Genomic DNA, 17,236 nt, shown 5'->3' on the forward strand with positions numbered 1-17,236 from the left:
GGGGTCCTGTAACACCCAGAACCTCCAGGTACCCTCCTGGCTACAGATCCAAGGCCTAGCCAGGCCAATCGTGTCTCTACCACTCATGGACAGGAGCCCTGGAAGCAGTACCAAAACCAGGTGCAAATGTCTCTACTTGCTGCGTGGGTCACACCTGTCTCTGTGAGCAGAGATCACAGATTCCAGGCACAGATGGAAAGGCAGCTTGGTTTCCTTCCAGACCTCAGGGAGCCCAAGCAGAGACGGGAAGATCTCTGGTCCATTCCAACCTCCTGTCCTGGAAGAGGCCCCAGTGGTCAAGCACGTGGGTGACCATACATTCTCTTGTCCGGATGAGGGTGCAGTGCACTCCCCACTCCTCTGTATTCATCCCTGTAAACTTCCCCACCCCTCCCTGGGCTCAAGCACACTGCAGCTCTGTCCCAGTCCTTAGGGCTCTGTCCATCTTCCCTACCTCCCTACATGGATCAGGGTTGGTCCTGTGAAGGTTTGGGGCCACAGCTGGGCTCTCCGGTATCTGGTGAGTCAGTGATTACGTAGCTGTCTTATTGCCTTCTGCCTGCTCTCCTCAGGCTGTTCTCTCCGCCTGGACAGGTCCTGAGTCTGCACAGCCCAGAGACTACTCAGCCCCGTCCCACCTGCCCTCCTGTAAGAACAGTATCTGGTGGTGAGTCTCCCTGCCCTGCTGGCCCCCTGGTCTCCTGCATTTGCCCTTGGGATCTACCACCAGGAATACCCTCCCTTGCTCCATCTTCTCTGAACAGGGCTATCACTGAAGGACAGCCAGGGAGGCCTGGGCTGGGGGCAAGAACACCTGTCATTGACACATTCCTTCCAAGTAAGGCCAGCTAACAAGAAACAGATGGCACCTTCAGAGCTGAAAGATATAGGAAAGTTTAATAAGGGACAAAGGTGTGGTTAGGCGCAGAGGAACCTAGGGACAGAACAGTGTCCTGGGGCAGAAGACAATGAGTGCTGTTACCCTCCAGGTTGGATGGATAGGTGAGTAGCTCTGCAAGGTTAGGAGGGTAAATATACACTCATTCTCTTTCCTTCTCCTTCCCCAGAGATGCTGGTGCCTCCCATGGCCAAAAGCCCCCAAAGCTGGCTGGAAGCCAGAGGCTCAGAGCCCAGAGCAGAGTGGAGAGGAGGATGGAGCAACCCTGAGGGGAACTTAGCAAGTCTCAGCAGTCTTTAACACTTCGGTGAAAATTCATGCCTAAGACACTTTCCTAAGGAAGACATAGTGAGAAAGAAGGCTTGGAAAGATGGTAGAAGACAGAGCTGCCCAAAGTGGTTCCAGTGATGGCCAAAGGATGGTCATTGAGGTGCTCATCTAAGTGGGCATGTCTGCTCTTGGCCTCTGCTCTTGACCAGAAATGAATTCAGCTGTATCTCCCTTTTTGTGGGTCTTTGGGGCTTCCAGGCAGCAAAGAAAACTGTACTGTTCAGACTACGAAGCCTCCAGTAACAGAGACCGTACCCCCAGGGAACCCCAACACCCATGCCCACTTGCCTCTAGCTGCACTGAGGTCAACTCCAGCAGAGACTCCCTTGAAAAGAGTAGAATGTGAACCCAGTATTTAATAGGAGTCTTCTGCACAGAGACTGTGAGATCCTCCAGGGATGGGGAAGCCTCCAGCTATCATGGCCTGGGGCTTTGGTGTCCCCATGCTGCTGGGCCCCCAGCTCACAGACCTCTGCCTACTGCTCTCCTGACCTCAATGGCTTCCATCCACTATGCTTAAAAGAGAGTGTCTATTTCCACTATTAGTGGAAGATCACTGTTGCTTACCCTAGACTAAGTGAACACAATTAATAAATGAAGACACCAACTTGCCTTTACCCCCATCCCCTGGTCTGCTGAAGGCTATGAGCCTAGCGCCTGCCCTCATTCTCAAAGCAAGGACATTTGTGAGATTTAGATGTAATGAAGACGATCCAGCCCCAACAGGCCTTTCCTCTGCACCCACAGCTTCTCAGGTGCACAGTCCTCGAGTCACTGGCCCAGTTTGGTAGGCTTGTCTCCTCTGGATGCCCAGCACTCAAAACAGGCTTTGTTTAGCTCCTTCCTTGCAGCCAGAAACTACAGCACACAGCCCCACACCTCTGCACCACTGGCCATAAATCCTGGGATTTCACAACCCTTCCCCCAGGAGAGGTCACTGTTCTGCTCATTTCCAGAGCTCAGCCTTGCCTCCCCTCCCTCCTCCCGCCATCATGAGGACAGGAGCTCCTGGGGCAGTAGCCTACGGTGGCAGTTCCAGTTTCTCCCCAGCATAGGCAGCCCTGTGGCATCTGATTTAAGGGGTGGGGCATCCCCAAGGAGGAAGTTAGGAAAGAGGTCCTGTCAGCAGTTTAGGGCCCCTCCCAGGAGCTCTTCTGCAGAGTCAGGCAGCAGCATAGCCCAGCTGGCTGAGCCTGAGCAGGTGTGCAGAGACCATGGGGGACTGGGGCCCTGAGGGAGGCAGGCAGACAGTCTGAGAGGAGGGATGCAGTGGGAGCATGCAGAGGCACCAGCAGGAGCAAGCCCTTTCTCTGCTTATCTTGCCAGGATCTAGCCTTGGAGCTTCTTGCTACTTCTAACCCAAGCTTAGACACTGCTCTGGGCCAGCTCAGCTAGCAGGTGCTGTGTGGTACAGCTCCCTCTGGTGGGGTTCTAACCTCTGGGACCTCAAATAATGGAGCAGTAAAGGCACAGCAAGCCAAGGGGCCAGTGTAGTGTGGGGCATGTCTGGTACAGAACTCTCCCTGTCTCTGCAATTGGGGAGGGGGCTCCCAGGGGGACGGCTGCCCGAGGGCTGTCTGGAGGCAGGCACCCCCCTGCTCCCTACTCAGAGGTCAGGTTGTAAGATGAGTTGGCAACAGGGACCATGCTAAACCCCTACCCCTGTGCAGACTCTTGGACAAAGGCCCCTTGGCCCTGGCTGGTCCCATTCCATCTTTGCTCTGCCTGGCTTCCAAAGTAAGCACTCAGCTAGGGCACAGGTCCCATGCAAGGAGACCCCAAGGCCTGGAGGATCTCTACCTCAGTTCTGCAAGAGTCTGGTTTGCCCTGAGGCCCAGATTAAAAAAAGAACATTCCTTTAAGGGGTGTCCTCTCCCTGGGCTGCACACCTGGGCTGAGCCCCCAAAGCCCAGCTGAAGGAATCTCAGGGGACCAGATCCAGACCTCTCTCCAAGTTCCTGCTCAGAGCACTTTCTAGAGATCAGAGCAAGCCCCTCACCCCTGGCTTTTCAGCTTAGCTTATTAACACCAAGATCCTAAGGTGGAGTTAACCTCAGTCTCCTCCCACAACATATCCTCTGGGACCCCAGGCTGGCCCTAGAGGCAGTGGGAGTTCCCAACAGCCAAGACCCAGCCTTGTGAAGACAGGGCTAGAAGTAGGGAACCTGGCCCAGCCAGCCATGTTGGGTGGGCAGGGAATCATCTAGAAATTCCCGGGCCTGGCCAGGGACCACTCCCCTCACCCCCTTCACCCCACCCCCACCCCCAGCTGAAAAATCAGATTGTGGGGGAACAAAAGGCCTGTTCCTGCCTCAGGCTTGGTGCTTAGCACGTCAGCCCTCACTCTTCTGGCCACTGACAGCCCCTGAAACAGGACGCACAGCCTCCAGTGCTCTCTGCCCACCCATGCCCAGGCATATGACTTACCTGGCATCCCCATGTCTTCAGCCCAGCCGCTGTGTCTGCCCTGGTGCTCTAGGATGGAGACTTGGAGGGACCCTGGACCAAGAAGAGTTCCACTTCCAGGACTATTGTCTGAGGTCTGTCTGTTCCCCGCTCACTACAGCCAGCTGAGGAGGAGGAAAGCTGGGCACTGGGCAGGGGAGGGAGGAAAGGGGCTGTGTCCTCACTCATTTCCATGTGGAGGACTCCAGGCCCCTGAGCAGGCCCCTGCCACATTGTGCATGAGATCAGGCTCACAATCACGGTCTTTGTGGTGGCTGGCTCCCGCCCTCAGCACCCAGACTGCTACAAAGGCCCAGGAGGAGCAAGGACAGGAGACCTTCGCTCTCCCCACTGTGGTCAGAGCATGCTGGCCCCATCCAGATTCAAGTCCTGGGCAAGATGCCGGGCAGGGGCATCTCCAGATGGAGACCCAGCCTCTGAGATTTAGGTAGTAGTCTCACCTTTACACTCCCACCCTCTAACAGTCACAGTGACGAAGTGGCCAACAAAGCAGCCCTGAGTGGGGGGATGGCCCTCCATGGCACCTGCCCTGCCTCTGGAAGTTTCAGCCTCCCAGCAGCAAGAAGGAATGGAGAGCCCCTTGCTACAGGAGCTGGACAAGCTACCTATAACAAAGAGGACTGAGGTCACTTCTGCTGGGCAGGAGGGGGATCAGGTCAGTGCCACAGGTGGGGACTCCAAGCTCCCTGACCACCCAGGTTGGACTGAGAAGCTACAGGCCAGTTAGGTGCCAAGTTGCAAGGGACCTGAGGCAGGGGTTGGGCCCTAGAGCCTCTGCATCCAGACTAGCAAAACTCCCCTGCTCCATCAGGCTAGAAGCTTCAGCCCCCTGACCCACCACATCTGTGCTGTGTGAGCCCTGCATCTGTCTGCCAACCTCCCCACCCTCTGCATGCTGGAAAGGTGGAGGAAGGGGCTCTGTGGCAGCTCAAGTTTCTCTTTCCCATTCCTCCTCCCCTCACAGCCAGGGTGGGGTCAAGGGTCAAGAGGCTGTGGGCCAGCGGTTCCCAGATGTGAGCCAGAGCCCCTCCCCTTTCTGAAGGAATGACAGGCCTCCCGTGGAGGAGGGGGTGGGGTGGTGTGACGAGAAAGAAAGGGCGGAAAAGGAGGGGGCCCTGCATGGGTCTCTGTTGATTTGTTTAATCCCACGCTATTCGCAAGCTTTCGCGGATGGCGGGAGAGAGGGAAGAGGAGGGGGACTCGCCCGCAGCTCTCCCTCCCTCCTCCCTCCCGAGCCCCCGCCCAAGCCACCTGACCGGTCTCGAAGTTGCTGGGCCGCGGCGCGCCGGGCCTTTGTGCGCATCGAGACGGTTGACCGAACCCGGAGCCTGAGCCTACCAGGCCGGGGCGCCCCCACACTCACGCCCCTTCCCCTGCCCCACGTTCCCGGGAGTGGCAAATAAATCCACAAACAAATTCGCAGTGTGCTCGGGAGAGGCAGCGGCGAGCGGCGGCGGCGGAGAGAAGGCGCGTGCAGAGACGAGGCTGAGCCCCGCAGAGGCGAGGGGAGCACAAGCACGAGTCCAAGTCCAGAAGCAGTAAGTTGACTCATGGAACATTCAAAGGTTCGGGGGTCGCCAAAGACGTCCCCACTAGGCGGGCGCAGAAGGGCGGGCGGCGGAATGCTGGAGGCGGGCTCCTCTTCGCGCGCCGAACCAACCCGCGGCTCCACCCCCACGCCAGGCGGCCCTTCCCCCCCAGGCCGGCCGGGCCTAGCCGCAGGTCGCGGAGGGTGGAAGGGGGAAACTGGGACCCCATTGGTGCTCAGGGCTGAACGCATAGAAATAGCAAGAGGAAACGCGCCGGCGTGTTGTCCCGGGTATGCGCAAAAAGCTGGTCTGACTCATGGAGGGGGCGCAGCCCCCAGCCTCCCGCGCTCTCCGCCCAGGCTTACCGGAGATACCTCCCTCCAACAGGAAGGGGAGGCTGGAGGGAAGTTCTCGGCCAGGGAAGGGAGCGGACCCGGCCCTGTAGGAAGTGCGGTCCGAAGATTTGGAGTCCATAAACTGGAGGCGCCGAGCGGTGGTGCTAGGGAGTCCTCCCCCTCAGAATGGAAGAAAGCTCTGGGAAGCTGGAAGCGGAGTCGTCCCGGGCCCGTCCAGAACGCCAAGGGTGGGGGCTTCGCAGGGAGGAGATTGGGAGTCCGCCCTCGTGGGCGCACCGGGGCCCGATCCTTGATGGGAAGAGAACGGCGGAGAAAATTCCGGGGATGAGACGCAGGTTCGCTCAAGCTTCAGTTTCAACACCATGGACAGCGGACCCCGCAGCTGCGGAACTGGACCCGCCCCTGGGCGCCCTAGGGAGAGGGTCGTTGGCGTCGCGGGCTCAGGCCGAGAGAGACTGTTTCTAACGAAGTGAAGCGGCCTGTACCGGAGTCTCACGTCCTCCTCTCCAGTGCGTCGGACCTGCGCCCCCGTGGCTGTAGGCGCCAGCAGGCTGGGGATGATGGCTTCCGAGCTTTGGGTTGGGAGTAGGCGAAGGTGGGCATCGACCAGCCATGGAGGAGTGAGGCCTTGAGCATAGGGTGAGAGAAGGGTTGTCCCTAACACCTGCAAAAGGCGAAAGATTGCGGCTGGGAAAGGGAGGGGCGTCCAGACCGGGCGAGGACCAGCAGAGGAGAGGGTTAGAACCACCTGAGTGGAGACCTCCTTCCCAACTGGCTGTACACCAGCTCCCGCAGAGCTGGAGAGGGTAGGAAAGGAAAGAAGCAAGACCTGTGCCCTGGGTGGGGGAGAGGGTCGGTCAGGCTCTGTCCGAGGGCAGATGGCTCAGGGGCTGGGTTGGTCCCCCGGGAGGAAGGAGAGGGGGACAGAAGCCTGCCTCAGCGCCGCTGCTTCTTGGCCGGGAACAAAGACCCATGGGGGAGGCCTGGGGTGAGCTGCTGATCCCCAGCCCTGGAGGCCAGATCAGGGTCGTCCCATCGGTAGGACTTGAGGCGCTGTCCTGACTGCAGTGGTGGAGTTGACACCTTGTGCTTCGCTGGTCCTTGTGGGCAGGGGCTCCCCACCCGGTCAGGAATTAGTGCCAAAGGTGAGCAGTCTTTGATGGGAGGGACGACCTCTATCTCATTCCTTCTTATAAAGAACACAGCACGGCGGTCAGCCGAGGCCGGGGGAACCCTTTTCTTACCCGGGGAGAGAGGGGCACTGGACTGCCGCTGGGCAGCGACTGCGTGTGAGCGACAGAGTGCGTTATTGGGGGAGGACGGTAGACGCTAATCCGCAGTGCATGCAGGCCTGAGTGCGGAATGTGTCTGTAGGTTCGGCGTTCTGTGTGCAGGCACGGCGTGCGCGCGGCACAACGGGCTCTTGGGGTGTGGCTGGTGGGTGTCATCGTGCAGCCAAAAGGGGCTGCGGCCTGTGGGCTGCAGGGGACGCGTTCTCGCGTGGGTGAGGGAGGGCTGTGTGAGCCGTTCCAGTGTGTGTGTGAGAGAGGCGTTTCCTATGCATACGTGTGGCCACTGGGCGCACGGTTGAGGGTGTTGGAGGACTGCGTCCATATGAGTGGAGGAGCGCGCGGGGCGGAACGCGGTGCGTGTGCGCGGGATGCTCCTGTCGCGCGGGGCGTGTGTGCGCGTGTGCGCGTGCCCCGCAGTTCTCAAGGACACCTCCGGGAGGAGGCAGCTGCGGAGCCGGTGTCCGGGTGACGTCACCGCGCGCCCCAGTGATAATCGCCCGGTGCCAGAGCCGAGCGCGGATACGCGCGAAGGCAGCGGCGGCGAGCGCGGAGACGGTCGCACCCGGGCTGGGAGAGCTGTAGCCGGACGCCCGCATCGCCGACCCCGCGGACGTTCGGCTCCCAACCGGCCCTTGGTGTTCTGGGACTTGCCTGGCTCCTTTGGCAGTGTCCGCGCGCCCTCCTCCCCCCGGGGCAGCGGCGTGCGGGGGCCTGCGGGCGCCGAGGAGGAGGCGGGCGCGGGCGGCAGCGCTGGGAGCAGAGGCGGCGGCGGCCGAGGATCAGCAGGCGGCGGCGGTGGCGGCGGCAGCGGCTCCCGCCAGGACGGGTAACTGCGCTCGAGGCCCGGCCGGGACGAGCTGGCCAGCGGCCTCTCCGGGTCATCCCACGAGCAGTTCGAGCGCCTTCTCGCCGGCCCGCGGCGCACGGGGAGAGCGAGCTCGCTGAGCTGTAAAAAGAGACCGGTTTTCATCTCTTAACATCGAGGTTCTTTATTTTAGCCGCATTCAGGGCGCGCTCCAGGTTGGGTCGGGGAGGAGGACAGCCCGGGCACAGGCAGCTGCAGAGAGGCACGCGCTGCCAGGTCGCAGCGGGCTCTGCCTCGTAGGAGGACCGCGGCCGGCGCTCGCTCACCCCCGAGGGTTCCTGCGTCTCCCTCGCCGCGGTTCCGCGGGGCCCGGCTCCAGGAACGCCCCGAGGGACTTAGTTGGGGCCCTATTCTGCCGCGGGAGGGGGAGGAGAGTGGGCTCCTCCGAGTTGGGGGCGGACCAGGGATGCACTGCCTGCTTAGCGCAGCGCCCCGCCCCGCTCGCCCCGCAGCGAAGACGCCGGAGCGTTCGCGCCCCTCGGGCAAGGACCCCACGCAAGCCTCAGCCGCGGCCCCGACCCGGCCGGCCGCTCACTGCAGCCCTGAGGGCCCCTCTGCGTGTTCACAGCGGACCTTGATTTAATGTCTATACAATTAAGGCACGCGGTGAATGCCAAGAGAGGCGCCTCTGCCGCTCCTTTCTCATGGAAATGGCCCGCGAGCCTGGCCGGCGCGGCGCCCCTCCCGCGGGAGAAAGGCGAGCCCGGCCCCCGGCGGCCCCTCGCGCCGCGGACAAATCCGGCAAACAATGCGCCCGCCCAGAGGGCGGCCCAGCTGCCGGGCCAGGGATCTAGCCGCGGGACACAAAGGGGCCCGCATGCGTCGGACGTCGGGGGGCGGTGGGGGCGGCCGCGGCGGGGGGAGGAGACTGCGGCCGCCCCCGGCCACGTGTGTCCGCAGTCCCCCGTGCCCAAGAGCCCGGAGAGAGCGGCGCGGGCGCGGAGACAAAGGGAGGGCCCGCGGGGAACGGTGGGCTGGGGGGGACGCGCCGGGGAAATCGGGGAACGCGCGGGCTGGGTTGAGGAGGCCCCGCCACCCGCAGGCGGGCTGGGGAGCTGTCCGTGGTGCTGGCGGTGGGGCGGCCCCCACGGGACAGTGTCCCGAGTGCCACTCGCCCCCATCTAGGGTGACCTGGACAGTTGCCATGGCAACGGGGAGGGGGTGGGGAAGGGCCGGAGGTCACTACAAAGTGTCCTCCGGCTGCTCAGCCGTGGGGCACGGGGTGGGGGCGGTGCTCCCTGAGCGCCTAGCCTATTTCCCCGCACCTCGCGGACGCGACTGGGGCTGGACCGACGGGCATCTGCATCCGCACCTTGGGGTCCACACCGGCTGGCGGATGCGCCGGACCGCATCCCGCCCTCCAGCCTCACTCCGGCTATGCGGGACGCAAGGCACGTGAGGCCCCGCAGCCCAGGGAGAAAATGACAATCCCTCCCCCACCACCATCTGCAGCCGCAGTGACACCCACTCAGGTCTGCTGCAGGCATTTTTTTTTTTTCTGTCCTCGGAAGCCAGCGCCACCTGCTGGTGCTCTGGCACGAGCCTCTGCGCTGGCAGCTCCTCTTCTCCCACCCTCCTGCTTCTGGTACCGACCGATCCCCAAGGCTGCAGGGCCGGTCGCCTAGGGTGACCGTCAGTTGAGGAGGTCTCGCCCTCTGCATCCTCATCCCCTCAGACAAGTCCCGGCCTGACTTTCCAACTTCACAGTCTTTTGACTGGGAGAAGGATGAGCCCCCTCTGCCAGCTCAAGGATCCTGAACAGGGGTCTTGGTCTCCCCAAGTTCTCCCAGCCTCAAGCCCTACACAGGTAGAAGGAAACCAGGACTAAAGCGCCCATTTGGGGATCAGATGGTGGCACCTGCACCAACCTCACCGCTGCAGAGCCACAAAAGAGTATCCTAGGGAACCGGCTCCAGCTCTCCACCGGTACCTCCATCTTCCCACCCCATTCCAAACTGGAGTCATTGCAGAGCCAAGGGCAGAGTCCCTTCCATCTCTTGTCCCCTAGAGGATGGGGAAGTGGCCTGGGTGACCCCAGCAAGTGCCGGCCTGACTACAACATATGACCTTGGACTTGGTGTTCCCTTTCCCATTCCTCCCTCATGAGGGGCAAGGGCAGCACCCTCCAGGGTCGCCTCTGGCCCTAGAGAAGGGGTAAGGCCCCAAGGTCACTCTAAGGCAGTCCTGAAGGGACTGGTGGGGTGGACTCCTGGCAGGCATACGAGTGCAGCCCTTGTCCAGACTGAGCTCTTTCTTGAGGCTACTCAGTCCCTCTTTTGACCTTGCGGTCTGGCCCTTCCCTCAGAAGGAAGGTGGCCCCTTCCCCTCTCCCTTGGAGCTAGGGCTCCATTCTTGTACCACTGCCCTTCCCAAGACACTCAGTTCCTGACCAGAATGACCTTTTGGGCTGTGAACTGTGATGAGCCTGGTCAGTTTCTGGTGGGATGTCCTGGAAAGAGCTTCCTAGATCTGCCAAGCTTAAGGAGCTTCACCTTCCCCCAACCCACCTGTGGAGGCCTGAGTCGCACACCCTCTCCCATGGGCCTCTGGTTCCCCGGGGCTGTCCAGCCAGTGTGGGGCACTCAGTGAGAAACTCACTGCTCAGGCTTCACTCTGGCAGGACTGCAGCAACCAAGTCTGTCACAATGTGGGCAGGTCCCCTTTGCCACAGGACCTAGCTCAGACTTGTGGGAGCTGAGTGCCAGCTCACTGTGGGGCCTGGGAGCCACACACTACCTTGTTCTGCACCCAACAAAAACAGCCTTGTGTGTCCAAGCTCAGATCCCATCCTTCTGCTCATCTTGGTCCAACACTCACACCGGCTGCCTAGTCCACTCAGGAAGCCAGGACTTGGCATATGGCTTGGGTGAGGTGCTGGGCAGTCATCCTGGTTGACAGCGAGCTTGGGCAGAGGGCTTGGAACATTCCCTCCCCCCTTTAGGTTCATGGTCCCTCCTCAGTGTGGGGACCAGAAAGAAGAGACAGCTGGCTCAAGGATTCAGCCTTATGTGAAGACTTTTGTGCTCTGAATAAAACCCAGCAGAGCTGTGGAGCTGATGTAACTTGCCCCAGTCTCCTCTGAAGCTCCTGGGTCTCCTAGAGGTAACTGCCCCACTTGCTAGGCCTGTTGGGACAAGGGGAGATCATAGGATGTCTACTCTCCTCACACTGCAGCCCCTGGGCTCTGCCCCAACCCCACTTCCCAGGTGGGTCTCCTTGTTTGACCCAGAATTCCCTGCCCTCCTTCCTCTCAAGTCCAGGTACCTGGGGGTAAGTCTCTGACTGGTACAGAGTGAGAATCAGGCTTGCTGGCCTATCTGCCCTTTGGCAGCGCAGACTTCACTCCTGGTGCCCAGACTGGGTTGCTGAACCAGAGCTGTGGATGTCAGGAGCTCTGCTAGCCAGGTGGATGCACACACCTGGATTCCATCCCCTACAGCCTCCAGTGTTTCCATAAAAAAAAAAAAAAAAAAAAACAGGGCTTGGCCAAAGCACAAAATCCTCACACCTGGTTCAGTCTCCTCCCCTGCTACCTGGATTTGGCCTGCCCTATGTAGGTTTCTGGACTTCTGGCATCTGAGTGGTGCTTGGCTCCCTTGCGTCCAGCCACCACTACCATCCTGCTCAGCATGAACTTCCCACTAGACTAGTGCTTCCTCTTGAGCCAATGGGTAGGATAAACCAGTGTCCCACACTGCCTGGGGTTTCCTTGTGGGCCAAGAGAATGAGGGAGGTAAACAGAGGCTGTCCTGGAAGCTGAGCCAGGGTGGGGAGGGTCTTGTTTCAGAGGGAGCCAGGCACCTCCCCTGTGGCCCACATTCTTACAGCTGTCTTTGCCCTTGCAGAGCTGAGATGAAGACTACCTTGGTTCCTTTTTTTTAGGGACTTGTCATCAGCCAAGGGATAAAAGCAGCAGAGGCAGACACACACCTGTCCTCAGCTCTCCACCCCAACCTGGCTGACAGCCTGCTCCCAAAAAGCAGTCCTCTCCACTCAGAAAGCTCTCAACAGGAAGACAGGGGAAGAAATAGTTCCCTGTGCTGGGGACAGAACCAAAAATGACAGGCTACAGACACAAGCCATTTCTACTGATTCTCTGATGGTGAGGTGGGGCCCTTCTCCAGGGCAGTGGATGTGGACTGAGAAAGACAGATGTTCACTGCCCTCTGACAGATACAATGCTTTCCTCATGGGTGCTGGGCCAATCTTGAGTCCTTAGCGACTTTCAGCTGTCCCAGAGATGCCTGTGGGCCCCCCTACAGTCCCTCCCTTACCTGATTCACTACCCCAGAGTCACCCCAAGCCATGAGCAGGGGCCAGATGCAGCCCCAGCATCCAGTGGGCTGAATGGAGTTTACACTATGAGCTCTGACACTCCAGAAGGTTCTAGGCCAGTCTGGGTTGTATCCATTCTAGATCCTGCTACTGAAAGCCACAGCCAGGACAGAGATACCTGACAAAGCCCAGCTGAGTGAGCAGAATCAGAGTCCACATGGATGAATGACCAACAAGACTGCCTCAAGCTGTGCCTGGTCTACACGGCACCTGGGGTCAGCACTCCACAGCGGGCACTGTCTCTGCAGAGACAGGATAGAGCTGTGCAGAGAGCACAGAGACCAAGCTCAGGTGGCACAGAATGCCACCATCACCCCATTCAAGGCACACACCTGTGACTACCTGGGTATGTGTGGCAAGACCCTCCTACAAGTACCCGTGTTCACCACATGAGGGCACCTCAGAGATGCTGCAGGACTCTGCACCTGGGCAGGGATGGCATGCCATGCCAGGGCAGGATCAGGCCCCAGGGAGGCCTTGAGTGTTGCCCAGACAGCAGAGGCCAGCTCCTCCCCACTAGGAGATGGCACCCTACGTGACACAAGACATATTGGGGGAGGAGCCACACACAGGATGAGGCGCTCAACACCCTGGATGTTCCTTGTTCCTTCATTTATTCAACAAATATTTCTCCATAATATTGTTTGGAGGGTACTGGTTTTGAACTCATGCTTGCTGGGGTGGTGCTCTACCACTTGAACCACACTCTCAGCCCTCTATAACATTTTTGGGGGGAGTTGTACTGGGGATTAAACTCAGGGTTTCATGCTTTGTCATCACGAGAGCTAAGCCCCAGCCCCACGCAGAAAATGTTTCTGAGCTCCTCCTAGGGACCAAGCCAGCAGTGCTGCCAAGGTCTGGATAAGTCTTCAGGGGACAGGAGCTTAACAGATAGAGAGGGTAACAACTCCTGTGTTCCACCTGGAACCAGCTCAAACCAAGTAAAACAGAACCAGGATGTCCTGCCTGGCAGGCAGGAAAGTGGGTTCCCTCAGCCACAGGACACAGGATGTGGACTTGGGCTCCTGAAGTGAGGACTTGCCCAACTCCTTCACCCCTTTGTGCCTCTGTTTCCCCACCTGTGGCTGCAGGGTGAGCCCAGACATGTCTGGTCAGTAGATGTGAGCAATTATCATCAATATCTCTATCACCACCACCATCTCCATTGCCATCATCACCCTCTCCTTCATCAACATGTCACCACTGTCATCTGTTACCACCCTCCATCACAGTCATCACCCTCATTACCACCATCTCATCTCCTTCACCATCATCACCTTCATCTCCATTTCTGACATCCATCAACGTCATCTCCATCACCACCACCATTATCACCTCCTTCATCATCATCAACATCTCCATCAACCTTAGTGATCATCAGCATTGCAGAGAAAGCCCACTTAAAGTCCTGCTGCCCCATCCTGTTTTCAATTCTTTGAATGAAGATGTGAAACCATGGGAATTGTGGCCACCAAAAGGTCACTCCAGAGGCCCATATTCTCTTGAATATACTAGGGGCTGAATGAGTGTTCCCTAAAGATCCAGGTGTTATGGGTGTGGTCCCTGGGCTGGCACCATTGGGAGGTGATGGAACCTTTAGGAAGTGGACCCTAGTAGGAGATACCTAGGTCATTGGGGATGTGCCCTCAAAGGGGATTATAGGACACTGATCCATCCCTCTTTCTCTTTTTTGCTTCCCTGGCTGTGGAGCAAGCAGTTTGCTCTACAATACCCTTCCTGCCATTGCTGTCCACACCCCCACCAGAGGCCTAAAAGCCACAGGTCCACCCAATCACGGACTGAAGCCTTTGAAACTATGAACCGAAATAAACCTCTTTCTAAATTAATTGTCTCAGGCATTTTGTTTTCATAACAGAAATCTGATTAATACAGAAGATGACATATACTGAGGACACAAAAGTGAGCTAAGAGCTTAGAGTTGAGTAGTGAAGGGGCTCAGCGATAGATCAGCTGGGTGATGCTCAGGTCCCCAATCTCACATCAGAACAGCTTTCCTCATGCCATCGAGACCCTCAGCCATCACTGCCCAAGCAGACTCTGACCTGGCTGACCTTGGACAGTCTCCAAAGTCCTTTCCCTACAATCTTTCAAAATGTCCAGGAAAGAGCTTCAAAAATCATTTCCTAACCACTCCACACCCAGAGAAGTGCAGAGCCTCTTAGGGCAACCAGTCACCCTTGGACACGGTGACAATCCTGCAGAACCCTCTTGCCTAAATGCTGGAGATATCCTAAGAGCCTGAGGACCAAACCACCCACAGAAAGTCCTGCATCCAGGCTTCTCCCAGGTTGGTGTGTGGTGCACGAGGCAGCTCCACGGTAGGACTCTGGATTCTCAGAGCACTCAGCGTCCCTCCTGCTTGCCAGCCTTTGCCCACGCTGACGTTCGGCTTGAAAGGTTCTTCATAGACCCTATTGCCTCTCTCCCAGATCGCCCTCAGGTCTCAGTTTACTGTCCCTGGAAAGCTTGGCTGACTACACCAAGGGCAGGCATCAGAGCTCTGGCATTCCTAGGGCATGGGCTCTCCTTCGTCCCCAATCCCCAAAGCTGCCTCACCCTGGGATTCCTTGCTGGTCACCAAGAGTGGTGACTAACTGGAAAAGGCTGTTACCAAGATTGGTCCCGGTGTCTGGTGCTGCCGGTGATCTGCCTCCCTTTCCAGACTTTAAGAGCAGGGAATCCTCCACCCCGATCTGAAATGCACACTGTGGCATGCCTCCCCACCCGGAGGGCAGAGAAACCATGGGCAAAGGCAAAAACAGATCTAGTTCCTTTCTGTCCACTCAGGGACTCCAGCCACCCAATGGGAAGACAGATTCTCAGATCACACAGTGGCCATCCCTAGACAGGGTGACAATCCCTGTGGGAGATGGACAACTTGGAGTGGTCAGATCCTGAACTCAGCTGTTCCCCACACTGCCCTGGGCAGCACTCATACTTATTCCTGCCCCTCAAGTGCCCTGTGCAGCACAGGCATGTGACCAGGCCCTGAGCGTCAGGAACTCCCCCCAGAAGGCTGAGCTGCCAACCTCTGGCTCTCAAGAGAAGTGAGGGACAGACACAGGGTCTGTTTGGGGCAGAAGGAAGGACCATCTCCAGGGGTAGGTTAGGAGCTGGCCCTTACTCGAGTCTCTAGGTCTCTGTCTTGCAGACCCCTCACCCCAGCCTCTGGCTGGCACACTACACTGAATCCCACTCAGATCCCATGTCCTCACCCATCCTGGCTTCCAGACAGATACCCAGACTTCCAATGCAGTCTCAGCCTCTTAAACCCCAAAGCCCTCTTTACACTTGGCCACACTGCTGAGCTCAGACAGCTCGCCCTCCCCAGGCATCACAGCTGCAAGGGGACAAGACACATCTCTGTTCAGAACATGGTGACTGTAGCATTCACCTTGCACCTGAGCTCCATCCAAGTGTTGGCAGCCATTGGTCAGTCTGACCCAGAGTGACCTGGACACTTGGGGGAGGGAGGATGCTTACCACAGACACCCTACAGACCACATGACCTTCCTAAAGGCAAAAGGACACACTGCAGGCTTGTTCTGAGATGACCCTCAGCCCACAGGTCAACACAGGAAGCCAGGGTATTGGACATCTGCTTGCTCCAAGCTGCCCTTTAGAATAGATACCTGGCAGAGTTGAAGCCCAGACCTGGTGCTTGCTTCCCAGAGATGTGGAACCTCATTGCTCCAGATCTGACTCCTTCCTGTACTAAGGGTGCCCGATGCAGGCAAGCAGCAAGTCTGACCTCAGGTACCTAGTTCTGTACCCCATGGGTACTACACAGCATCTGAATACAAAACCATGGGCCCCACTGGGCAGTGTCTCACATGTGTAATCCCAGCTGCTCAGGAGGCAAAGATCAGGTTAACAGTTTGAGGCCACCCTGGGCAAAAAGCGAGAAACAAAACAAGCTGGGCATGGTGGTGTATGCCTATAATCCCAGCTACACAGGAGGCCACAGGTAGGAGGATCTTAGTTAGAGGCTGGCCCCAGTTAAAAAGTGAGATCTTATCTGAAAAATAAAGGGTAAAAGGAATGGAGGTATGGCTCAAGTGGCCTCACCCTTTCCCAGCACCTCTTCTTATTCTTTGGTGGAGGGACTCCCAAGGGAGATCCCTGGGAGATGGAACCTAGTGGCTTTGGAAAGAATTTGAACTAGGTATTCTTTTAGCCCAAAAAGATGTAACCCCAGTGGATGGCATCACAGAATTGCTAAAAATGTCATGGAGAGTAACTGTTCAAAAGCCTTTTTTAAAAATTAGTCTCTAAAAATTTTCAACATGCAAATCGTTTTTTTTTTTTTCTCAACATGCAAATCTTAAAAGCAACTCTGGGCTGCAGAAAACTGCTCACCAGTCATGTGAGCACATGGCCTGTCGCTTACTTGGACTTGTGTGGTCTAATGGGCTCCCTAGTGCCCCCATTTCCCTTTGGCCGTGGTGAGAGTTGAGGACACAACACAACCTGGTGATGCATGAAGTGACACTGCAACATGGCAGCTCCAATTCCTTTCTCATGGGCCTTGGCTCACAGCTGGCCTATGGCTAAAGAGGCTATTTCTGTCCTGTCCAAGGAAAGGACAAGTCATCAATCCTGGACATCAGGAACTATCCTCCTAAGGAACAGGAGACAACTGAGAGCACTCTGTCCTGACAAGCCCCACAAGCCAAGCAATTCTTTACCATGTATCCTCTAGCTTAAGGCCCAGGTGGGACAGCAGCGTGCAAGCCCAGCCAGTGACCCACCTGCTGGTCACCCGGGATGTCAGCTATGACTTTAGACCCTCCAGAAAGCCTCTAGAGCCAGAGGAACCTCAAATGGCATTATCAGGGGTGGTCAGAGGAAAGAAGAAATGGCTGCTTGGGCAGCTATGTAAGGCAGGGTGGAAATGCTAAGTGGTAACAGCATTAGTGATGCTAACACAGCCTTCACAAAGCTCACCTCCATCTGACTCCCTGACCCCAGCAATGTGACCGGGAAGCCCCTGAGGTTCCTCCAACTAGACACCTGCTCTAGAGTTGGCAGAAGGAACCCACTAATCTCCCTGGGTTTGGAAAAAGCCCCAGGAACAACTGACTGCACTGGCAATCCACGACACACAGGCCAGTCAGCAACCACCACTTATCCAGAGTCTGTCA

Source organism: Castor canadensis, chromosome 5 (assembly GCF_047511655.1).
Source record: "Castor canadensis chromosome 5, mCasCan1.hap1v2, whole genome shotgun sequence".
In the NCBI taxonomy this organism is placed as follows: domain Eukaryota; kingdom Metazoa; phylum Chordata; class Mammalia; order Rodentia; family Castoridae; genus Castor; species Castor canadensis.